The 26,202-nt window shown below is 38.3% G+C and overlaps 1 protein-coding gene across 11 annotated transcripts in view; it reads left to right on the top strand.

Annotated features, from left to right (window-relative positions):
- Positions 1-26,202, top strand: part of ncam1a (neural cell adhesion molecule 1a) — a 428,525-nt gene that overhangs the window by 143,654 nt on the left and 258,669 nt on the right. The window lies entirely within an intron of this gene.

Below are 26,202 nucleotides of genomic sequence, written 5' to 3'. Positions count from 1 at the left end.
TGTTTTCACCAGTACTCTCCTGTCTTTCCTTGGTCTGACATGTTGAAGGTTTGAGAAAAAGTGTAAGAAGAAGATAAAGATGGAAGAAAACTTGTTTTCTCCCCTTCGTTTCAGAACAAAATCTTCAACCGATTACATCATTGCTGTTGTACCAAAACTGTAAAGATCTATTGTGATAATATCTATTGTAAAAAGACTATATAAATATACAAATTTATCACCATTGTATCAGTGTTAGCTGCCTTTTTTATCCCAAATTTATCTCGAATTTTCATGTCCTTCTCATGGTTTGAGAAAAGTGTAAGACGAAGTTAAAGATGGAAGAAAACTCGTTTTCTTACCCTCGTTACAGAAACAGAACAGGACCTTTAACAGATTATTGCCATTGCTGTCGAACCAAAAGTGTAAACTCTGTGTTTTGTGATAATATCTATTGTAAAAAAAATGACAGACGGAGAGATTGATGACCATTTTTTGTAGCCCAGTTTTTGTAGCTAAATTTGAGTTCAGTAACTGGCAGATAATATTGCAGATAATATGGTCAAATCATAATGGTCTTTGTTGTGCAAAGTTGCTGCAGCTTGCCCAACAAGCACTAACTGGATACCACTCTTAAGAGTATACCACTAAGCCCAGTACACGAATATGAACGTGAATGTCGGACATGGCAGTGCTAACAAACTCTGCTAACAACGCCACAGTGCACACAATATGCTTATGATAAAAATGTATCTTTATTCAATTAAATTTGCTATTATTCCGCACTCAAAATTAAATCACTATCTCCTGATGTAGAAACACAGAATTTAGCAGGATCATCAGACCTATACTTAATTAGGTTACTTGGGCTTTTTGAAGCGATATATCGTATAAGAGCAATATAATGTCTGCAAGTATTTGGACTTAACAGGTTCTTTAACAGTTTGGATGAACAATTTACAATAAATGCTTTGTAGATATGTAATTACAAAGCAATTTACTAAATATATACATATTTATATATACATATTAAGTCAGTTCATACCTTAAATCTAGAATTTTGGACTTATCCTTGGTTGTAACCAATACCATAACCATAAAGGCTCATTCTGTTTATATTAATGTTTTTTTTTAAAGCCATTTACACTGTTGCCTCGTCTTTTTATTTTTACTGTAGTAAGTGCATTATCACAACCTCTTCCATTGCTACCATGTTTATCATTGTTAGTAACATGATTCTGAATTGCCTTCTACTGGATTTGTAGACTATAGACTTTATTTTATTATATGTAAAGGAAATACAAAATACAAGATGAGATTTTACACTGTACTTAACTTTCAACTCTTCACCAGTTGCACCAGATACTGGTTTATTAATAGTTTAGATAATATCCAGCAGGCTAAAGTGTGATATCCAAATAAATTTAGATCAAATTAGCACCAAAAAGAAAAGGCAAGCTTTTCCCCAGGCCTAGCAGAGAGCGCACAGTCAGTATCCACTGTCAGCTTCAGTAAATCAGAATATGTGCTTCATTATAGTAATTTCCTTCTAGTATTTTCTGCTGTGGGTAAAGAAGTGCAGTAAATGCTGATGCAGTGTGATTAAAGGGTAAAACTGCAGCTGCTGCCCAGTGGAGACTCTAATGGCCGCTCGAGTCTCATTGCTGCACCTGTATTATAGTGTAGAGTAGTACTACATCACAGCAGTCACTTTCTAACGACAGTGTAGGGTTTGCAGTGATGCAGAACGTTAGTAAATCTGCCTCATCTGACGCTGGAGCTTTGTGATTCAACACAATTAGTGTTAATAATGGGTTCAGTGGCAAGTTTATATACCTGCATCCGTTTTCATTTCTTTTAAACTGTTTTAATAAGGAGTCCTCAGGTTTTAGACACTTTTAAAAGCATAGCAGCATAGCAGCGAGTTCACCTTATGTATGTGATTAGGTGTGATTAGAGGTCTTTTAAAGAATTGGTCAAGGTAAAGGGTTCAGTTCAGGTTTGTGTGGGAGTGTTGGGTGTGTGGTGGGTGGGGTGGGGTTCAGCTCTGTCTCTGTGTGTTGAGAAGTCTGACTGCCTGGTGGATGAAGCTGTTGCAGAGTCTAGTAGTGGATATATAGTATAGTGTATATAGTGAATGTATTGCTTAATGCCTACTTTGATGTAAGGGACACATAGACATATGCTGGCATATTTCAGAACATTAGTAAATCTGCCTCATTTGACTCTTGAGGTCTATGACTCAACACAATTAGTGTTAATAATGGGTTCAGTAGCAGTAGTAGTTTATCTACCTGCAACTATATTCATTTCTTTTAAACTGTTTTAATAAGAAGTTCTTAAGTTTTAGGCACTTTTAAAAGCATTGCAGCATAGCAGCGAGTTCACCTTATTTATGTGATTAGGTGTGATTAGAGGTCTTTTAAAGACAGATGGAAGCTGAGGAATGGTCAGGGTAAAGTAACACTTTAATTTAGATGCTTTGTATATATCGTCGCTGTTCAATGAAAAACATCTCCAATTTTGTCGGACAATCTCCATTTTTGTCGATTTTTAGTTTACTACATAATTTGAACAGACAAACTGTCCCTTACACTGTGCCAAAATTTCTTGTTTAATGGAGCAATAGAAACTCTTCAAAATGACCTGAGTTAAACACTTTTTACATTGACTTCCATTGAAAGTTTGCAAGGTTTTTTCTCCCTCCTGTAAAGTTGCTGTTTTGGAGTAAAGTGTTTTTCATTGGACAGCGATAATATGTAACTTACATTAAACTAAATATCAATTCACTTCATATGCATTAGTCCCAAACCTAGTAGACCTAGCCTTGGTTCTAACCCATACCATTACCACAAAGGCTCATTCTGTTTATATTAGTGTTTAATTACAGCCATTTACACTGTTGACTCATTTTTTATGGTAGTAAGTGCATTATCACAACCTCCATTGTTACCATGTTTATCATTGCACTGTAAACCCAAAAGTTGTTTGAACTCAAATAAATTAAGTCTGTTTTACATAAAATTGGAGATTTCTAAACAATACTCAACTATTTTGAGTTAGTTGAACATTCATGGGCACATATACACTTAAACTGAGATCTTTGAGTTGAATCAACTCATAATAACTGAGTTTAGTCTGTTGCCATTAACAGCTTCTTTTTCATTGGCTTCTGTCACAATCGATTTGCATACTGGGTGTGTCCAACAGTCTCTGAATAACACTCACCATCAGTGTGTAGTGATTCACCCAGGGCTACCTTAGGTAAACTTGTAGATCATATATTATGATTAAATACTTGTCCTCTGTGTTGTAGGCTGTAGAACAAGCATCATTTACTGAGCTGCAGTAACTCTATGCTCTTGCTTTGCTCTTAGTACTTTTTAGTTTTCTTTCATCTACTTCTCTTTAAAAAAATAGTTGAATGAATCCAGAAAGAAGATGAATAGTTCAGGAAAATATTAATTTTAAATATATATGTATATGTATTCGTTAAGTTCACTGTACATAAAAATTATATTACATGAACTTAAAATGTATTAGGTAATCGGTTACAACAAAAGTTTTGAGTTTAGTCAACTTATCGGGTTTACAGTGTGTAAGAAACATGATTCTGAAATTCTTTTTGGCGGATGTATCGCTTAATGCCTACTTTGATGTAAGGGACACATAGAAATATGCTGGTATATTTCAGAACGTTTGTAAATCTGCCTCATCTGACTCTTGAGGTCCAACACAATTAGTGTTTCAACATAGGTGATTCAACACAATTAGTGTTAACAATGTTTTCAGTAGCAGGAGTAGTTTATCTACCTGCAACCATATTCATTTCTTTTAAACTGTTTTAATAAGGAGTCCACAAGTTTTAGGCACTTTTTAAAGCAGCATAGCAGAGGGTTCACCTTATTTTTTCTCCAGGTGTAGTGCACGGAAAGGCGATGAGAGGTGGGAGCAGTGGGAGCTGGAGCTGGGCTCTAGCTCAGGCCCCTCCGCTGGTTCTTGGCCTCCTCCCGGCTTGGCAGGCAGACTAGCCCCACACCGCTCCCAGTGTCAGCATGAAAGGCTAAATTATCTTTTCCACACCGATTTGCCTCCCCATGACAAGTTCACAGGTTCACGTTCGGTGCGAGCCTCGTCCCCGGAGGAAGCCCAATAATTATTTTCTCTACTTTGTTTGGAAAGTTCAGTACCAGTACCCCTCTAAGGGAGGTTCTCATAGGCGCTGTGATCCAATTCTGCTGGCTCCTCCTTCATTCCTTGACTTCTGCTTTCTGCTCTTTTTTTTTCTTTCTTTCCTTCTGAAAAAAAAAGAACTGGGGAATTTTTGGCCCCGCTTGAAATGTTTTAAGAAGATGAAAAGAGGAAGAAGGGAGGAAATTAGCGTCATTAATTTTAATGAGGAAGATGAAGGCAGGTGGAATTTGTTTAAATGGCTCTGAAAGTGGTCCCTGCTTTATTAAGGCTAATATGCCCACTTGTTCAAACAAAATGCGCCTACATGCCCGTGCCCGAGCAGAAGAAGAAGAAGAAGAAGAAGAAGAAGAAGAACCAGTGGAGCAGCAAATCACCGAGGCAGATCCTCAACCTCGTGAGGAAAAGAATGAAATCTTATTAACCCAACTGCAATCTGACCCTTTCTCCACTGACACGCATGTTAGCTCAGCAGAGGCGTGGGAAGTTAGGAAGCTCTACCAGGAGACTCCAGACTGCTGAGCATACAACAGAAGGACTTTTAGTATTGGCACATTCTTTACAGTTTGATCAGAAATTATATTTATAGACTTTGACTTAAAGTAAAAGTCATTGGTATAGTTGTTCTTGTTCTTATTGCATCTGGACCTTGTGAAGAAGGTGTGATTAGAGGTCTATTAAAGACAAGTGGAAGCTGGTGATTGGTCAAGGTAAAGTAAACGTTACATTAAGAAAATAATATCAAAAGAACTTGTAAAAAAAAAAAAAAAAAAAAACAATAGCTTTTTGATTATTAGATAACTCAATATCTCAAATAGAACAAGACATAATTTAGCTGGTAATATGCCTCACGAAATATAAATTTAATTAATTCAATATAAATTATGAAAGACATAATGTAAAATGACCACAGATCAACTGTTTATACCAAGTGAATGTGTTTTTAAACAAATTGTGAAAGAACTTAAACGAAGACGAACTTTAGACAGTAAAATGATAAAGGACACTTATAGACAATTTTGAAATTTTAATGGAAAAAAAATATATATAAGTGTATATATATGTACACACATAAAAGCTCTAAGAAAAAAGTTCTACCAGGAGACTCTAATGATGTGTTTACTTTACTTTTTCTTCAAGGTTTAAATATCTTTATTTAATTGATTCAAAAATATACATCAAAAGGTATCAATACAATATACATAATATATACATAATACGGCTCAGCATTTCTCTATTCTACATCCATCCAGAAGATCAGAAGATTCAGCAGCTGTACTGCTGCTACAACAGCTGCTACTTTTATATCTCACATAGTTCAACTGCTGAGTTCAACACAAGACGGCTTTATCTTTAGCCTTAGCCTTAGCTTTAGCCTTAGCTTAGCCTCGAAACTCTGGCACACCAGGAGGTGGAGAACTGTTTAATGGAAATAAACAATTAAACTTATGTCTTATACAAGATAGGGATCACTTCTCATATCTCTCTCTCACTCTCTCTCTTTTTCTCTCTCTGTGTTTTAAGTATTCAAGTATTCAAAGAGAGACCTCCAAAGCTCAAGCAATTCACGAGTCAGTTCTTCTAGTTATTCCTTCATAGATAATTACTTCAATTACTTTGTAGATAATTATATTTATAGACTTTGACTTAAATTAAAAGTCATTGGTATAGGCAAATCAACAGCACAGGTCTTGTTCTCATCACATCTGGACCTTCACAGATTCTGCCATGTGTAGAAGGTGTAATTAGAGGTCTGTTAAAGAAAGGTGGAAGCTGGTGATTGGGCAAGGTAAATTAACACATAATTAAAGTCTCCTGGTAGAACATTTTTTCCTAGAGCTTTTATGTGTGTACATACTACAGCTCAGCATTTCTCTATTCTACATCCTTCCAGAAGATCAGAAGATTCAACAGCTATACAACAGCTGCTACTTTTATATCTCACATAGTTCAACTGCTGAGTTCAACACAAGACAGCTTTAGCTTTAGCCTTAGCTTAGCCTCGAAGCTCTGGCACACCAGGAGGTAGAGAAATGTTTGATGGAATAACAATTACATTTATGGCTCATACAAGATAGGGATCTCTTCTAATCTCTTTCTCTCTCTCTCTCTTTTTCTCTCTCTGTGTTTTAAGTATTCAAGTATTCAAAGAGAGACCTCCAAAGCTCAAGCGAGTCACGATTCAGTTCTTCTAGTTATTCCTTCGTAGATAATTACTTCAGCCCTTCCTGGTCTCCTATAGGAGCAGCAGAATCAGAGAGCATGTTGATTACCATTTATCTCCTTCTAATCACTTTCAAAAATACTATGTTTTCTCAATCAGAATGCTAATAGATGCCACTAAATGCTAATAAATGCTGCTAGTCCGCTAGGGGAGATGAACAATTTCCCGAACTTGGGCGAAAAAAGCTCTTTTTTTTTCGGATGTAGAAACGTAAAGTATTCAAAGTTTCAAAGCTAAAGTTTAAGTGCAATCTCGTTCCATTCTCCATCCTTTTGCTTTTAAGCCCTTTGGCTTTTAAAACCCTGTAAATTGAGTCTTATTTTAAAGTGATTGCAAACTCCAGGTTTGGGTCTGAAATTATTATTAGTCCGTTTAAAAATTGTGACCTATGTTTTTTTTTTTTTTTTTTTTTAAGTCGGCGCCAGGGCCATTGTTATTCAGCGAGCGTGTTCCCGGCTCTCTCAGCAGCAGAATATGTTGTCATGACAACTGGTTGGCCTCCTGTTGCTGATGTTGATCAAGACCTATCTGTGCGTGGAAGTGTGTGTGTGTGTGTGTGTGTGTGAGAGAGTGTGTGTGTTAGAGAGGTGAAGGTTTTTACTCTTCGTGAGCTCAGCAGAGCCAGTGGGAGGCACCTCCAAAGCACGTTCTGCCGGCGATTTCCAGCGATTGATATCTCCAGTAATGTCGGATTAAGTTCTATAAGATAAAGGAAGGTTCAAGAGTGTGTCGGCCATTAACACTCTGAAGGAGCGGCCTTGAGAAGCAGCGCTTATTGTGTTTCTGTGCAGGAAATATCTCATTTATGTCAGTATAAGCACAGCCTTCAAATACCCAAACTAAACTCTATGACTTTGTGCTTGAAAATAAATCATGCACGATTCGTTTTGCTTCGTTTTCTTAAATTGCTCACCTTTAAATGCCCTATTAGAAGCACTGTGTGAAATCCAGGTGCCCTATACTAATCACTCTGTCTGTCTGTCCGTCTGTCTGTCCATCTGTCTGCTTGTTTCATATCCTCGCTAAGACACTTGGGGGTTTGCTCTGAGCATAAGGCGTATTGACTGGAATGGCTCAGCCATTTAGATCTCTCCCACTTGGGCAAATGAAATGACCCCAGTGTCAGATTTATTCTTAGCAAACTATTTTATCACTAGTGATGCACCAAAATGAAATATTCTGTCAGAAAAGAAAGGATTATTTTTTTTAAATAACAGCATATATACCAGCAAAGCACAATACAGTGCTTCTGTACTATATTTCTATGTTAGCTAACTGTTTTTCCGAGCTGGATTATTCACTGAATTGATGATAGACTGAAGTCCCTGTGTGAATTCAGTCTTCACACTGCTCTGTGGCCATACAATGCTATGTGAAATCCACCTAAATATAGTCTAAATGTCTAATATGTCTCATTAATGTATTAAAGTATTATTAACAGTTTTAATAACTTAAAAAAATACCTTTTTAAAGTGATTTAATCTATCAAAAGTGTTTATATTGTATTATATTGCCAGATCATTTTGTTTAATGAATTGCTGATTATAAAATAATTACTTAAAAGAAGCAAATAAAAGACACTTTTTGTAGATTAACTTGCTTAATACATCGACATACGTTTGAAATGAGTTGAATATTCTTTGAAAAATTTGATCAGATATTTACACTAGATTTTAGATGATTTAACTTGCTAAGATTTCTATTTTTGCATTAAAAGAAGCCCTCATGTCTGTTTTTAGCTCTAACATTTTTTTTTGCTACATTTGGACTATATTTAGATGTTAGCTAGCTGTTTTTCTGAGCTGGATTATTCACTGAGTTGATGATAGAATGATTATAGAAGTTGGACTCCAGTTATGTGCCTCAATTGCTTAAAAGAATCTAGGGAAAACACTGCAATACAAAATAATCATAGATTATTCAGTCTTTTCACTTTTGTTTGTTAAATTAGAAAGGTATATCACACCTATATCTCCCCATCTATTCAATAAAAAACAATAAATGTCTTTAAAAATACACCCCTCCTCTTTTTTCACTCTTTTTCAGTTTTTGCACCTCAACACCTACCCATATCCTACCTATTTCTTAGCCCTACCTCTGTTTATGAACAGGAGGATCCAACTCAAATCAGAAGCCTCCCAGTTTTCAGAGCTTTTATCCCAGTAGTGTAGCCTCAAGATATAGTGCAAAATGTATTGTGAATTATTTAGTGAAGTCTTTTAAATTATTTACTCTTGAGGTTAAGGTTCAGTTTTTTACATTAAAAAACAAAATAGCTTCTATACCTGAATGACTTCAGAATGACTACCTTATATGAGCTTCTACTGTTATAGATAGATAGATAGATAGATAGATAGATAGATAGATAGATAGATAGATAGATAGATAGATAGATAGATAGATAGATAGATAGATAGATAGATAGAGGTGGGTGGATGGATGGATGGCTGGATGGATGGATGGATGGATGGATGGATGGATGGATGGATGGATAGATAGATAGATAGATAGATAGATAGATAGATAGATAGATAGATAGATAGATAGATAGATAGATAGATAGATAGATAGATAGATAGAGGTGGGTGGATGGATAGAAAAAACTGTGGAAGTATTGTATTGTATTTAGTATAATGTAAAAGTGTCCGGGAGTGTGAATATACAGGATGTACAGTAAAGTGACAGTAGTGTCCAGTAGTGCACAATTACAGGTTGAACTGTAAAGTTTTTTCTATTAAAGTCCCGGACTGTGAATTTACAGGATGTACAGTAAAGCATCAGTAGTGTTCAGTAGTGCAAATGTACAGATTGTACTGTAAAGTAATAATAAAGTCCTGGAGTGCAGATGTACATGTTGTACAGCAAGACAAAAAATAGATTTTGAAACAAAAATAGAAGAAGAAAATATAATTTTCTACTTTGTTTCAGTGGAGAACCACAAAAAAAATGACAGAAATTGTACATTGTAAAATGTTACATGTAAATTTGAATGCAAAATTTACATTTACATTCATATTTGTTAGAAGTCTTGCCCAAGGACTCTTATTGGTGCAGCACAATATTCAGTCACCCAGACCAGGAATTGAACCGCAGTCTATTACACAATGTTGTAGTTAACTCACTGCCAGGTAGTGGTGTTATCCACTGCGCCACCAACTACATTTACGATTGCTTGGTTGGGAAGTGACGAAGTTCAAGTAATGGCATAGAAAACACATAATACACTCACCAGATTAAAGTGTATTTTTGAAAGGTCAGAAGCAGAAAATTGAAATGAATGAATTATTTTTTTCCATCTAAAAATCTTAGTACACCATCACAGGCCTGCGCTGTGCAGCCTGAGACCAGAGCATGTCACTCTCTTGGCGTATACACTGAAGGGGTTCAAACCATCATTAGCTCTCAGTAGAGCAGATTTGACAGCCCTCTGTCAACTGTACATGGCTATTTAATGAGGGCTGGAGTTGCTGCCCCACTTTCCATTAATTCACTGAGCCACTCATAATGCTGCCACAGTTCTCACACAGTGTGACTTTCATTCCTGATACATCGTCATTTGTTCACAAGTTCTGTTTTTTACAGTTTGTTTTATGTTTTTATCAAATGACTGCATTTTCCATTTGAACCAAGGTTTAAAACTGGTAAAAAAAAAATCTGGTATATCTAACTCTGATTTTGCCTTATGGACTTTTGTTAATAAACTATCTCTGCATTTTCCTCTCTAATCATTGTCCAATGGTTACAGTAGAAAGCAAATTACTTCACCCACTCATTAGGACTCTTCCTATCACTATAGCCCTATTTTTTTTAATGCCCTAAACACTTAAAGGGTGAAGATTAGCACATGCCTCCTATGATACATGCTAAGCTAGCCTCTTTTCCAACTACTGCTGTTGCAGCGCCACTGCTAGATCGCTCATAGCGCTTTTGAGAAGAATACTGAAGAATACTAGGTTCTTTAGCGTGTTAAATTGTGTTTACCACTGCTGTTGATGACGTATGATATGATGTTTTGAGGGTTACATTAAAACTGGTGGAAACCAGATTTGTATCAGGAAGACACTAGAGGCAAGCATGCAATAATAACAGCTGCAATTTCCATATTATTAACAATGTATTAGATAACAATTAATGTAAAGTTAGTCTTTGGAGTAGGTCCCGTTGTCGGCCCAGGTATGCAGCATCAGAACCCTCGCAGATCCTGCAATATGTAGGAGACAGGGGTGGAGCCAACCCCCGACTGGACGTGGAGGTGGAGGTGGTGGGGAGGAAGGAAGAGAAACGAAACAGTGCCTGCAAGCAGAGAAGGGCGTGTAAGAGGAAGTCTTATAAAGACAGGTGGAAGTTGGTGATTGGTTGAGATATGAGTGACGAGCACAGGAGCTTCCTGCTAGAACTAAAGCAGAAACTTATAGTTCTATTGGTGGAAAAGCTCTATTAGAGGAAAGCACTGGTCCCTGTCAGTTAACAGATACCTGCACTCACCAGCATTACCCAAGGAATGATAAATGGAAAGGGTACCATCTACCTACCTGCTCCGGTTGCTGATGGCAAGAAGCATGTGCTAGTATTTAAACCTGCGATTCTAAGTAAAAACAGATGTTTGAATGTGAAAGTTCAGCATCTGAATATTATTATTGTATAATATGTTGTATCCCTATCCTTTCTCTAAAAGAAGAACCTGCTCTGCATTGCCTGCCCTGCTTTATCTGGTTGCCTGGTGACTCTGCCCCACTTTAAATGACCCTTCCTGCCTTGCAAAATTACATTACCATCAAACTTGATGTGCCAATACCTTTATAACTGTTAAAAATACAGGAAAATGGCCAGAGCTATCAAATATGCGAGCAAATGGTCATAACCATTAAAAATAGAGGGAAGTGGCCATGGGCATTAAAAATGCAGGTCTTGAAGCCTGCCTGTTTTATCTGGTTCCCAATAACTCAACACACATTTAGAGGGTAGGTCAGTTATAAAATCTGCACATGTTCTAAAGCCTAGGCTGCAGCTGACTGCATTTTTTTATGTATTTAATCTAAGCCATAAAAGCTGTGTAGGTTACAGCAGAGAACGTCAACCTATATTGAGACTGATTTTGAGGATAAAACTGATGTATCCTGTTCGGCCCTTGGTTACCCAGAGATCTCTGCTTATATACAACAAAGGGCAACAAAAAAATGCACCAAGAAAATGGCAAAAAACTTTTTATAATTTTATAATTTTTACGACGTCAACTCAAAGCCTTGATGGTCTGATTAATATTTGTGACTTGTAGAGTAATAAGAAGGGGTCTCCATAGGACAGTCCTACCAATGACCCCCCCCAACCTTTGTTTACCAAAATAGATAAGTTGTATCAACAAGACTATGCTCTTCAATCAATTAACCTTTTTTCACTCAGGAAAAAAACATTAAGGTTGACCCTCATTTACAATGTTGCAGAGTAGGGGTGGGAATCTTTTACTATCTCACGATTCGATTCGATTCCGATTTTGGGGGCCACGATTCGATTCAAAATCGATTTTTGATTCAAAACGATTTGATTTATAAAAATTTATTGAAAACTTATTGAAAAAAAGCCTCCAAAATATACACTGGTCCTGGAGAAGGTAATGTGTTACAAAAACAATAAAATGTGCAGGAATGTGGGTCCTCAGTGACAGAGGAATCACTGGGATATCACAATGACGTTAATGAACAATAAATAAATAATAAATAACACTGCTTTATTACCAGGCTACTAGCGGTGGTGTGTAGGTGACGCTGCTGGGCTGATGTGATGATAGCAGTGGAGCGCTAAAGTTCAGGAGCAGCTGCTGATTAACTAGTTAATTTTAGGCCGTTGTATTTCTTCAGAAAGGGGGCAGGAGGTGGAGAAATTAATTCATATTGTCCATTCCTTAATTCCTCTGTGATGGGGAGCTGAAATTAGCTCTGATTAGCTTATTGTTATTTTTCCGTTCCGCCTTAAATGCTGCAGCCCGCTGCCACCTGTAGCGTTATTTAAGGTGGAACTGGAAAGTTAGCTAGTTAGCTAGCTAACAGAAACTGAAACTAACTACTAGCGATCTTTTTTATGCTTGTTATGAAGCATTCTGCCATAAAACATTAAAACTACACGTTAATCTAAGGTAATATAGTGCTTGTTCTGCCATCTTACCGGTGATTCTCATACACCTACGCTCTGTGTGGGTCTGACGGTAAGTTCAAACTGCAGCGGCCACGGTCGCTTTGGGCAGTGGGAGGCGGAGCGAAAAACGCTTCGTGCCGCTGCAGTGTGAACTTACCGTGAGGGGTAGGGCCAAGGGAAGAAATGGGATTGGACCTTAGAATCGATTTTGGGACATTTTAAATCGATTCTGAATCGTAGTAAATGAGAATCAAGATTCTTATGTGAATCGATTTTTTGGCACACCTCTATTGCAGAGCATGTATAACATCAAAGGGATTGAATATATTTAATAATAATTTAGAAATAATAATTAATAAAGTAGTAAAAAAAAATAAAAGAACATTTAATAAAAATATACATGTAAAACAGATCATTCTAAAATACCATAAAAAAAATTGACTCATAAAAAATAAAAAAAAACTTTAAGTAAAAAGATAATAGTAAATGTAAAATGTTAAAAATGATAGATGAAGTGATTAAATGAATAATAAAACTAAGAGCAAGAATGAAAATATAAAACATTAAAAAATAAAATAAATAAAAGCAATAATAAATAAACAAAAATAAATTAAATTACTTAAATCCATTTAAATCCTCTTATTCAAAGCAACTGACAGGGTAATTCCTATTACAGAGTTGGGTAAATGTAGTGTTAGGAGTCTTGCCCATGCATTCTTATTGGTGTAGTGCAGCCTTTAGTCACCCAGAACTGGAATTGAACCTTAGTCTCCTACATTATGTGGTAGTTTACTGGCAGGTAGTGGTGTTATACACTGCACCACACCAACAGCTTCTGTATCTCTCAGTATAGCAGCAGAACAAACTGATGTATTCTACCCATAGTTTTTCTGTGCATAAGCCATAGAAGCCATGAGAATGTTTCATGTGTGTGGCTGGTGGGCTACTATAAAGGGGACTTCATAGGCCAGTCCTTCTGAGGACCCTTCCCTAAGGCACGGTTGCAGCCTAGGCTTTGGAACACGGCTAAAATGTATTATTCTGATTTAGAATTTTGGGTTGGTATTTTTGTGGGTAGCAAACGTAATGCTAAAAATTATATAAATATACATTAGGGACTAATATAATCCACAGTTTTTAAATGATAGGATTCCACATGATAGACATGTTGCATGTACAGTATATTCAATTTGCTATTTTATTGACTGAAAGTTGTGTGTCTCTATCTGCAGCAAATAAATAATTCAGGATGTCTTTAAAAAACAGCATTTCCCTCTTGCAGCTCTTTGAACAGAACAGAAAGACACGCATTATTATTCTGCTTTTTTATTTTCAGACCCGAAGTTAGCATAAGTTTGACTTGTCTTGCACGCTCACACTAGTTGCTCAGCAACAAAACACCAAAGGCAGCCAGTGCTTAAGGTTGTGAGGTGTTACTGCTGTGGTGAATAGTGAACTGAACTGAACGTGATGAGCCAGCGAGGCTTGGCAACAGGCTACTGATCAGTAGTAAAGAGAAATGACAGGAGATGTACAGGAAATGCTGAAAGAGTTCAAGGACTAGTTACCCCCTTTTTTGGCTTATCGACATGACTGGTACAGTGTTGGCTGTGCGCTGTACTGTTCACTCTGTAGCATTTTCTTTCTTCATCTAAATTTCTATAAGTATTTCAAATCTATATTTCACTTAAAAATCTATATTTCACTTAAAATTATTGTGCAAAGCAGTGCATTAAACACAAAAAAAACTGTTAAATTAGCGTACATCAAGGGTTGGATGCTTACATTAGAGCCTGAACATAGAGCCAATAAATTATGAATTATAGGTTCCTTTTTTAAGCTTTTTTTCTAGGTTGTTCAGTCCTCGTTCCCTCGTAGATTATCCTACTTATTGTACTTACGGTATTTTAAGATTATCTTATAATACACCGTATTTATTGTGTTTTGGCTCACAAAAAATGCACAAGGACTAGCAAATTCATTAAAAAAAACTAATATTTAAATACTCTTACATGCATAGTGCAGTGACTTATATAAAATATTTGCTGTACATGATTCAGTTTAATTGGATATTTTACACTCTCTGTGTCATGATCAGACAGTACTCAGACCAGCGCAGATGCAAATCAAAATAAACTTTATTAGGTAAAGTATAAGACAAAGGGTTATTCAGAACGAGCAAAAGGGGATAAACACACCAGAAATGTGAGTTTATGGTGAGTGTGGTGAGAGCAGGATGAGAGCAGGTGTGTTCAATATTCTGGTGATTAACTTCCTGAAGGTGCCGTGTGCAGTGTCATGTCGTGATTGTGAACGGATGTGATATCAGTGTGTGGTGCGTTCTGGGTAGGTAGTGTAGTCTGGAGACTGGAGAATAGTTTATTACAATACAATAAAATATTGATATATTGTCCAGCTCTAGTTAAAAATATATTTCCAAAACTAAAAATTGAAACTTTGAAACAAGTGACGTTTTAGTCACGTTACCAGAACGTTTAAACACAATAAATAAAAATTTGCACATACAGAACATACAGAAAACTTGGCAGATTAAACGTCATACGAATGTTACTTGTAATGTTCAGAAAACCCAAAAAAATACATTTGAAACCCGGGATGATACTGCAAACTTTGTTTAAGCGTATGTAACTGTAACTGCTGGTATGTGTGATCTCTGTTGCTGATACATAGGTACATTTTTACAGTGTGTAAGTCTCAGTATAAACGCTAAAACCAATACACTATCAGAATTGGTGCAACACTACTTTTACAATACATCTTAACCTGGTTTGCTTGCCCAGCCAGGAAATTTAAATCTTGTTTGCCACTCTTAGCAGTGACTACGCTCCAGCACCCAAGTGAAACGGCCACCTTTACAGCTCCCATTCTGCCTCTCTGACCTGCCAGAGTTCTCTTTGTCATTATTCCTGTGGATAATAACAGTGTTCACTGCCTAACCTTTGCAAGTGTGCAAAAATTGTGAGCAGAACTTTGTCGTAAACAGAACTGAATCCTGGATTCATTTGTGGTGTGTGCACCCATTAGCGGTGAGAAATTGACACAGCCTTTTACGATGAGACAAAACAGTGCTGATTTATGCTGTCAGACATCAGAGGAATGACTGTAGGGTTGAATAAAGAGAGGAAGAGAGAGAGAGAGAGAGAGAGAGAGAGAGAGAGAAGGAGTGATAGAGAGAGGAGAGAGAGAGAGAGACTTTTTGACTTTTAACAACACTTTATTATAACCAAACCGTGTTATAATATATAAAAGTCACTTTTTGGTCATCTCAGCTTGCTATTAAAATCATCATTTAAAACAGGACATCATGCCACAAAGGATAGATAAATAAATAATATGACTTTAAACCATTTTTTCATTGAAATTGAGGTGCAAAGCAGATCTCATCATCTAAAACTGAACACACTGCTTCCCCACAACACCATACTGCTCTAAAAGTCATAAAATCAGACATATACCTATAACAATTAAAATCAATTAAAACAGCGTCAGTGTCAGCTTGAGCCACTTGGTTTCTCAGACTAATTTACACCGCCAGCTTAGCCTGACCAAGATCATCAGCTCACAGACTTTTAAATATGTGTGGAGAGAGGTTCAGGTGTCAGCTGATCAGTTTAATCCTTGGTCAGGTGGGGGCGCCGAGTGGTCCACCGGTCCAGCCGAGTGGTCCAGCGCTGCCACTATGAGCGGGAGGTCGCAGGTTCGAAATTGCAAAATTGCCAAAATTGGCTCTGCTCCCTCCGGGTGGGTAGATGGCGCGCTCTTCCCACATCACTCCTGCGGTGATGTCTGCAGCACAGGGCGTCTGTGAGCTGATGTATCAGAACCGTGTCGCTGCGCTTTACTCCGAGCACACTGGCTGCTCTTAGCGAAAAGAAGCGGTGGCTGACTTCACATGTATCGGAGGAAGCATGTGTTAGTCTTCACCTTCCTGGTGTGTTGGGGCATCACTAGTGATAGGGGGAGTCCTAATGAGTGGGTTGGGTACTTCGCTGTGTAAATTGGGGAGAAAATGGGAAAAATTGGGAAAAAAACACATTAAGAGCCATAAAAACAGTGTAAAACCTTGAAAAGGGGAGGGAGAAAGATAGAGAGAAAGAAAGAAAGAGAGATAGAGAGAGAGAGAGAGAGAGAGAGAGAGAGAGAGAGAGAGAGCAGCTCGGCCTGCTGTGAGCTGTCTGTTATTAATTAAATCCATATTTCCCCCCTAATGCCTACTAGAAACATACTATCAATTACTTACTGCAGCCACTTCCTGGCCTGGAGTGGCTGGTCTACACAGTGATATGTTCAAATAATCCAAAGCTAATCAAGCACAGATGTTTTGGTTTTCATGTCTAAACATATGTCTTTCTCCTTCAGTGTATCCAATTAATCCTCCACAGCCAGCCCTCAGCGGATTTAAGCAAGTGCACTGGATCGGCAGCGGATTGGCATGAGTGAACGCATGTTGACATGCCACCAGCCTTTACATAATCAGCGCCGCTGCCCGTATGAGCCTATACGATGTTTACCGCAGGAGCGAGCGGGGCTAAAAATAACGGAACAATAATTAAGATGTCAGATCGGAGGTGTCAGGCGCATTGACGTATATGTAGATTTTTATGGCGATGATAAATGGGAGCAGGATGTTGCTGTTTGGGGGCTGCAGGCTAAGATCAATATTCAAAGATGAGCGGAGGCCACTAATGGATCACGAGTGACTGACTTTTCTACTCACATCTCTGGCGCTCCAGCCGGGCGCTTTTTTTTTTTTTTATTCGTTCTGTAGGAGCAATCAATAAGCACTGATTCCACGGCCGGGCCGAGAGCGTATTATCTCACGACTCCCCGCCTGCCTGCTCATTTACAACCGTGGAGTAGCTTGAGATCAAACCCTTCTCTCACCAGAGTTTATGATGAGGAACGACTCACGTCTCAGAGAGCACGTCAACTTCACCTGCAGCAGCTACTCCCATCTGCTTAGCTTCCAGTGCAGAGCTGCTCTCTCATTTGCTTTTTATCAATAAACAATAGAATGTGAAGAGAATGTGCTCATCTCTTCATATACTGTAAACCCACAATGAGTTTAAACTCAAATAAATCAGGTCTGTTTTACCTAAAACCGGATATTTACAAACATTACTTAGATACTTTCGCCATTCAGATGTGAGTATAGCTGGCATATTAGCTAGCTTGCTAATCACTGCTAGCTAACGCTGTTAACCAGGGCTGGCTAATGCTGCTAACTGCGACTGACTAGAGCTGCTGATTAGGGCTCGCTATTCTGCTAACTGGGGCTGGGTAGGACTGCTAATCATGGCTGGGTAGGTCTGCTAACTGGGGCTGGGTAGCACTGCTAACTGGGGCTGGGTAGCACTGCTAACTGGGGCTGGGTAACACTGCTAACTGGGGCTGGGTAACACTGCTAATCATGGCTGGCTAGAGCTGCTGTTTGTGGCTCGCTATTTTGCTAACTGGGGCTGGGTACGACTGCTAATCATGGCTGGCTAGAGCTTCTGATTGTGGCTTGCTATTTTGCTAACTGGGGCTGTGTAGGACTGATAATCGTGGCTGGCTAGAGCTTCTGATTGGGGCTTGCTATTCTGCTAATTGGGACTAGCTAGCGCTGCTAACCGGGAGTGGCTAGCGCTGCTAATCAGGGCTGACTAGCATTGCTAACCGCAGCTGGCTAGTGCTGCTAACCACAATCACCCTTGGAAAAAGTATGCGTTCTTACTAGTGTCGCCTAATGTGCCTTATAATCCAGTGCGCCTTATTTTAGATTGTTGGCATTGACAACTGGCTTTTGGCACTATCTGTTTGCATACTGAGTGCACTCCAACCAATGTGTAGTGATTAACTGCCTCTCTGCCGCTCTATGTTGTAGGCCAGGGGTCTCAAACTCATTTTTGCCGAGGGCCACATTGGCATATTGGCTGTCCTCTGAGGGCCAGATGTAACTTATAAATATAAGAAAATGTAACCAGATGTAATACAAAATGAATGTAATTACTCCTTAATGTTAAATAACTCTCAATATACTATTTATTCAATCAAATATTACAGTTGCATGGAAAAATGGTTGCTTGTTGCTCTATTAACATAAATCCTTTTAATTTATAAGTTATATTAACTTTGATCAAAACGTTTGATACTGAAATAAGGCTTAATAAATATAAAATCAAAAATTGTGAGCTGTGACAGATTTAGCATTTCCTCAGATTTAGCAGTTCCTCATCCAACCACTAGTCGGAGCTGCAGCTGCAGCACCACAAGCCCGCAGTCTTTGCTTAGTCAGAGCTGCAGCCCAGCCACGGGCTACAGGACTCAGCTGAGCCAGTCTGGAGCGTTTTTAAAAATTTGTAAGTTCTTCTGTGTATGAAATAAAATAACCCCACTAACCGGATAATACAGCTCTCTACAGTTCATCTTTCAGCCCAAGCAGCTAACAGCAGCAGTTTAGAGCAGCGTCACGGAGGCACTGCTCGGATTACATTATAAACAGGTCAGTTAGCGCGCTGCTAACCTCAGGATGTTTATAACTACGGAGTTTAGTGGACACACCACGGCTGCAAGGTTAGACTGTTGAAGACTACTGAAGACTACTAAAGCAGGCAACGCAGCGTAAGCAAAAAAAAAACAAAAACCACACACACACACCAAAATACAAGTTAAGATAAAATATGAAAACGAACATAATAAAGCATAAATAATTAAATTGAATTGCGGGCCAGATGTATGTTTATTTTGTTAACCCGTGAGGGGCCGTATGAAACCCGCATGTGGCCCGCGGGCCGCTACTTTGAGACCCCTGTTGTAGGCTGTAAGAGCAAGCATCATTTTCTGAGCTGTTAACTGAGCTGTATTGGCTGTGTGCTTTTCTATTCTCTCTATAGTATTTTTTTCCTCATTTAATTTTCAAATCCATATTTTAGTTAATTTAAATAAGAAAGGAAAAGACTGAATACTAATACTAATTTATTTTTAACTAGACTTATTGTACCAAGCAATTGATATAACACACACAAAAAAATAAACCATCTGTTAAATTAACTTACATTTTAGACACAATAACTAAAAGTTATTCAAATTCAACTCCCTGAACATACAGTCAATATATAATGAATTATACATGTTTTGTTTTTGTTTTGTTTTGTTTTTTTGGGGCTTTTTTTTTCTAGGTTGCTCAGTATGCGTTTGACAGCGATATTCCCCCGTAGACTATCCTACTGAACGTGGTTTATGTGTGCAGCATAAACAGAATGCGGGATCTGTTTGCCTGTGTTCACAAACAGTCATTGTGAATGTAAAGCTGACGGAAAAAAAAAAAGTTAACTTTTGTTTGCAAATGTTTGCAAACAAGGACTGGGCTGGGAGATGTGTTTTATTTAGTTTTTTTTTTTTTTTTTAATTCTCTCGATTGTGAGCATTTGGTGTGTCGTCGAATGTGTATTCACCACAAGGTCCTGAGCTGGCCTGGGGATGCGTGGAGAGGATTATAAATGGAATGTGTTTCTCCCGTGAGTGTGGAACACCATGTTATTCCATTATAGATACCTCTGCCCTGCATGTCTCTGGCTCTTCTGGGGAAAGACAGGGCAGGAGAAAGTCATGAAAGGAGAGAAGGGGTGGGTGGAAACGACGGCAGCACAAATAACAATGCCCGACTACTTAACACGCTGCCATGACTCGCCTTCCTCACAGGAATCCGGTCCTTCCCATTGAAGCTGGGTCACTGGGTCAGGCTGGTATAGGCTGTGGACTGAATTGAGGATAATAGTCGTGCTGCTCGGTGTGTTGGATCCGAGGATCCTGCTTCGTCTGGGGGAATAGTCACAGTCCTGATAGGCCATCCTGAAAACCTCGGAGCTGAGTCTGAAGTGGCTCTGTTTCAGGCCACCGTTTCATAAAGCAGTCGCTCTCTCTTCGACTTTTTTCGAGCCCTTTCCAGACTAGCAGGTTCACGCCTCCGTGGAAGGCATATTATGTCTCTCCTGTCGAGAGTTTGCCCCTTTATCGATCTGCCCACTTTCCCAGCAATTTCAAAAGGTTAGTCAGCTATGACAAACACCCTTTTCGGACAAAAAGAGAGAGCTGGAGAAAAAGAGATGTATGGAAGACTTCCATGCTGTCAGCGAGAAGACAGCGTGGAGTTCCTCACAGCTCGCTGGTAAGCCCACCCAAGGTTACAGCGTGAAGAGTAATGAAGGCAGTCGTTCATATAGCTGCGCATACCCCGTCTCGGGATACGCATAATGCAAAGTGGCAAAAGTGTGGGAGATCCTATCTGCGGTGGGAGAACGACTCGTTTTCGTGAAGGTCACCTAATCACTGCCGAAAACTCTTCAGGCTTCGAGATGAAATTTTAATTTCATTCTTATCTTCAAAATGTCTGTCACGTCAACGGCGATCAGAGACATCGCAGAATGTAAAAAGGTAGGCCCAAATTAAAAACCCATCTCCTTTATTTCCCATCTGAAATGGAGAGATTAGGTTGGCCGTTAGCTTACAGTGAGGTTGTGATATTTATTAGCGTCCGCTTTAATTACTTTTGTCTTCTTTCTGTTTCTCGGATCCGCTCTAACTTTGCGCAGGCTCTCGGGAAGGCTAAAAGATATGAAACCAGATGGCCAGCCAGTGAGTGAGAAGGCATATCTGGAATCATCTGAAATTAGCTTGGTTCTGTAATGAAAGAGAGCAGGAGAGATGTTGCGTTGCATTGCATCGCATTGCTCGAGGACTGATGCTAAGTGATGCTAAGCGATGCTCTTCTACCCTTCACCTTATCTCCTCCTCATCATCCTCCTTTTTTATCTTCACAGATCTGTGTGGGTTGTTTTTTCTTTATTTTCTGGAGACTGGAGAAGTCTCTTCACTCTCTTCTCTCTTTTGTGGGCTTTTTTTTTTGTTCGTGAGGCTGCGATGCAGATAAAAGTTAAGATTGCTCAGCATTTCTCGTCTCAGCGTGAACTAATAATATTTCCACAAAAAAAAGAAGAAGAAAAAACAGCAGTAGAGAGCTCAGTTGTTGAGTGTGAGCTGAAGACTGGCAGCGAGCGGTGGTAACTAAGAGAAGTGCACTAAAGGATCTAAAGTGAACAGGCTTCCTCTCTCGGCCTGTGTTTTCACGGTTCGGACGTGGCCTCGCTGGGATCAATATTTTCCATTAGAAACAACACAGTGATTGTGTGGCTTGGATTGTGTAGGTCACTCGCACACTGGGAATGGCTTTAGCCACTTTATTAATTACGAAACACACTGGCGCTTCAACCAAACAAGCCTAAGCTCTGTTGCACATTGATGTGGTGTGCTCGCCCACTGTCCCTCACAGTGGATCAATAGGTTTTCAGCTGGACTGAAAAACTCCAGTCTCTTAACGTTTATACTGCAGCCAGGTGGCCAGTTTTTTTTTAGTTTTTTTTAGTTTTTTTTTTCTTCTGTTTGCTCACCTCTAGAGACCCCAGAGGCTCAGCTTAGGTCAGATAAGCAGCCTTTGCCATGGAAGAGATTGGCTATGCAGTATGTGGCAGCAGACACGGCATGCCCGCGTTGTGCTGCAGAATCTGATTTTAGAGAAGAAGCTGCTGCCCTGCTGTGCACTGCGAACACTTGAGCTGTTTCTAATTTACGGTGCAGTCATGCTCATTTTACCTTTGCTAATGCAGAAACGGCACGTAAAACTCTTAAAGCGCGCCACAAAGAGTATACTGCTCTTAATTAAACAACAGTTGCCTCAGGATGTAAAATTGCTGAGCAGCAAATGAACAGGCAAACTTGCAATCAGTGAATCCTCTTGTAATATCGCTTTGGATTTACAGCCCCCTAAGAGAGAAGGAGCATTATTCATTATTCATTATTCAATTGTCCGTGTTAATGAGAGCAATAAATAGACTTTTAAGTTTTTAATATTTTTACCCCCATTCCAATGTATTAGAGAGAGAGATAATTTAAAGATATGAAAATAGTGGCAGTCAGATGTTTATAAGGCTAAAAGGAAAAGCTTGATTGAATATTTGTATCTACAGTATGTACCTGTGTGCCACTGGCTGGCCTGAGATATCAATAATTTATTGCATAAACCAGCTGTGAGATTTTTATACATGTCATATAAAATAGGTGGCGCTAGAAAGCTGATGAAACACGAATATACGAAATTCCAGTTTACCATCAAAGGACAGCTTAAGCCAAATAGAACTGTGAAGTTTTATGAGTTTTTAAACATTATAACCCCCTCAAAACCATGCGTGAATCTTTGTTTTGCGACTTCCTGCCAAAATGGCCGACTTCCTGACTTCCTGTTGTACAGAGTCGAATGAAATCAAGTGGTTCTTGTTCTGTATGAGGAGGTAAACGAGCGCACCAAAATTGGTGTACATTGGAGAAACTTGATCCTGGTCATTGGGGGGGGGGGGGGGCGTGGCGCTATGGAGCACGCCCAAGCCCATGCTCTATGGAACTTTTAAATTTTTACCGACTTGTAGGTTTGTGCCAAAATACATGGGTTTTTGGGTATCGGAAATGCCTCAAAAAAATAAGTGAAAGTGTCAAGAAGCGTAATGATAATAGTAATAGTAATAATAATAAAAGGATAACAACCAATATGGCTTTCAGCTGCAGCGAATTCCGACATTTTAGATATTCTTAAACAGTGAAACACATTAATAATAGTGTAAAGGCAAGGGTTGTAGCAAAGATAAAGAAAAGAAAAAAAAAGACGCCCTTTACAACTACCTATTCATGTCGTACCAGCAGAGATATGAACCTCAGTAAAGGTCGACTTTTCATCGTCTTATTCTGGTTCATCACTCGCCCTGATCTTCCCTCCCAGAGCAGGGGTCGGTGAAACTAGCACATGTCTGAAAGATAGAGCTTCCCTCTGTGTTCGGACTGATTGAAGGGCAGGGATGCTTTGTTGTGGATGTGAATTTGGAAGCTAGCCTGAAGGCGCTGACCGGTGCCAGATAAGTGGGTGTTCTGACGAATCACATGTCCAGGGAGGAAGAAAAAAAAAGAGAGTCAGAAAGATGTTTGACAAAATGACCCGTGGCTGTGTAACGAAATGTCTTAATCACTTCTGGAGACAAGTTTCTATTTTCAGTTGCAATATATCTCAAAAGTGTCGACCGAGGAGCATTTCTGTTAAAGTAAGACACCTGGAGATGACCTAACCTGCCTTCATTACTCTATTTATGAGTAATCCATTTAGACATATTTGACTATAGATATTTGGACACATTTGGAGAAAGTATGGAAAGGTTAGTTAAAAGTTTTGAGCATTAAAGTATTAATCATTTTTTTGTACGTAACTATTGCAAGTAGTCTATAGTGATAATGTGGGTTTGGAATAATTCCTAACATTTTTATAATTATAACAACTAAAATCACAGCACATAAACAATTTAAAAGTATTCAACTCATGGAAAATATGTAGTGAAGTAAAAGTGGAAGTAGGAGAAACAATAATACTCCAGTAGACACAGATACAGTATTTTTATACTTAAGTACAGTAGTGTAGTAAAATAATACTCCAGTAGATATAGATACAGCATTTTAGTACTTAAGTAGAGTAGTTAGTGAAGTAAAAATAATACTCCATTATTTCAGTACAGTAGTAAAGTAAAAATAATACTCCAGTAGATACAGATACAGCATTTTAGTACTTAAGTACAGTAGTGTAGTAAAAATAATACTCCATTATTTCAGTACAGTAGTGTAGTAAAAATAATACTCCATTATTTCAGTACAGTAGTGAAGTAAAAATAATACTCCAGTAGATACAAATGCAGCATTTTAGTACTTAAGTACAGTAGTGTAGTAAAAATAATACTCCAGTAGATACAAATGCAGCATTTTAGTACTTAAGTACAGTAGTGAAGTAAAAATAATACTCCAGTAGATAAAGATACAGCATTTTAGTACTTAAGTACAGTAGTATAGTAAAAATAATATTCCAGTAGATACAAATACAGTATTTTAGTACTTAAGTACAGTAATGAAGTTAAAATAATACTCCAGTAGATACAGATACAACATTTAAATACTCAAGTACAGTAGTGAAGTAAAAAAAAATACACCATTAGATACAGATACAGCATTTTAGTACTTAAAAACAGTAGATAAGTATAAATAATACTCCAGTAGATACAGATACAGCATTTTAGTATTTAATTACAGTAGTGAAGTAAAATAATACTCCAGTAGATACAAATACAGTATTTTAGTACTTCAGTACAGTAGTGAACTAGTTCTACTTCCTTACTATACATCTCTAAACATTCATGGAACATTATTTCTGTAATGTTACAGGCCAACCTTTCTGGAACCTTTTCAAAACATTGCTAAACTTCCTTATAACATTCTCTGTTAGCCAAGGAAACCGGTTAACCATATGAAATCAAAATAGTTTTCTAGGTAATAATAAGATTTTTGACAATAGAAGCATTACCTCCCACAGTGGACAGTGCAGTGGGTGCTAATGATCGTGACAAGCAGCTTCTGGCTAGAATTGTCCATGTGACTGGCAGAAATCATGTCTACCACATTCAGTGCAGAAGACTCCAGACACAAAAGGCCAATGGGACATTATGGGATACTAGTAACTGTATGCATGTAAAAAAAAGTATCTAGCTACTCCCTTTAATGAATGAGTTCAGCTACTTTATGATGCATCTATTACTTTACTCTATGACTTTACAGTCAATCAGTTGCACAGATGCACTATAGAAACATGTGATCACTTTAGAAAAGCATTGTCAATATAACGGGATGCTGTAAAGCAGCCAAAACTGAGACTAAATACACTATACCCAGTACCATCCAGCAGACAGAGGGGTAAAAATCCTGCAGCACTTGGCTGTGGAGCGTTGGAGTTGATATCTCTAGATGCCAGAGCTCCAGCCAATACCTCTGGTGTTTTGAGAGTTTAAATGGAATTTTTGATCTATAACTAATTATCCATTATCGTTATCTGACATCACTAATGCTCTCATGGTTGAATGCCATCAAATCCTCTCAGTAGTATTCCAAAGTCTATTGTAAGGTCTTTGCAGAAAAGTAGAGGCCATTACTTCTGCAAAATTAAGTCTCAGTAAATCTCATTATATTTAACTATCATTGAGACACAACTGCAGGCATATAGCAGTATTAGACCTGTAGCAGTGTTATCCTGACACATTTTTGTAAGTGGCTAATGCTAATGCAGACTACAGTCCGATATACTCACCTCTGAACAGCAAAAGAGCTAGCACTTAGCTTGGTTAGCGGCTGGCTAGTGCTAATACTGCTCCAGTCTCTGTGCTGGAAAGATGTTGGACAAAATGACCTGTGGCTGTGTAATGAAATGTCTTAATCACTTCTGGAGACAAGTTTCCATTTTCAGTTGCAATATATCTCAAAAGTGTCGACCAAGGAGCATTTATGTTAAAGTAAGACACCTGGAGATGACTTTGCTTTAAAATCTACTAAAATCATACTAAAAGTATGAATATTTGGACGCATTTGGATATATTCATATTAGCGTGGTTAGCGGCTGGGTAGTGCTAATACTGCTCCAGTCTCTGTGCTGAAAAAACTTGGCAAAGTAAAACTTTTTTTATAACGCTGCACTGCAGCAAAAAGGCTTTACTGCTCCTTATAACCTGACTGAAAAAAAGGTATACGTAAAATGCACTGGATTATGA

Source organism: Astyanax mexicanus, chromosome 17 (genome assembly GCF_023375975.1).
Source record: "Astyanax mexicanus isolate ESR-SI-001 chromosome 17, AstMex3_surface, whole genome shotgun sequence".
Taxonomy (NCBI): Eukaryota; Metazoa; Chordata; class Actinopteri; order Characiformes; family Acestrorhamphidae; genus Astyanax; species Astyanax mexicanus.
Note: the sequence above shows the minus strand (reverse complement) of the source record. Positions and strands in the feature narration are given on the sequence as shown.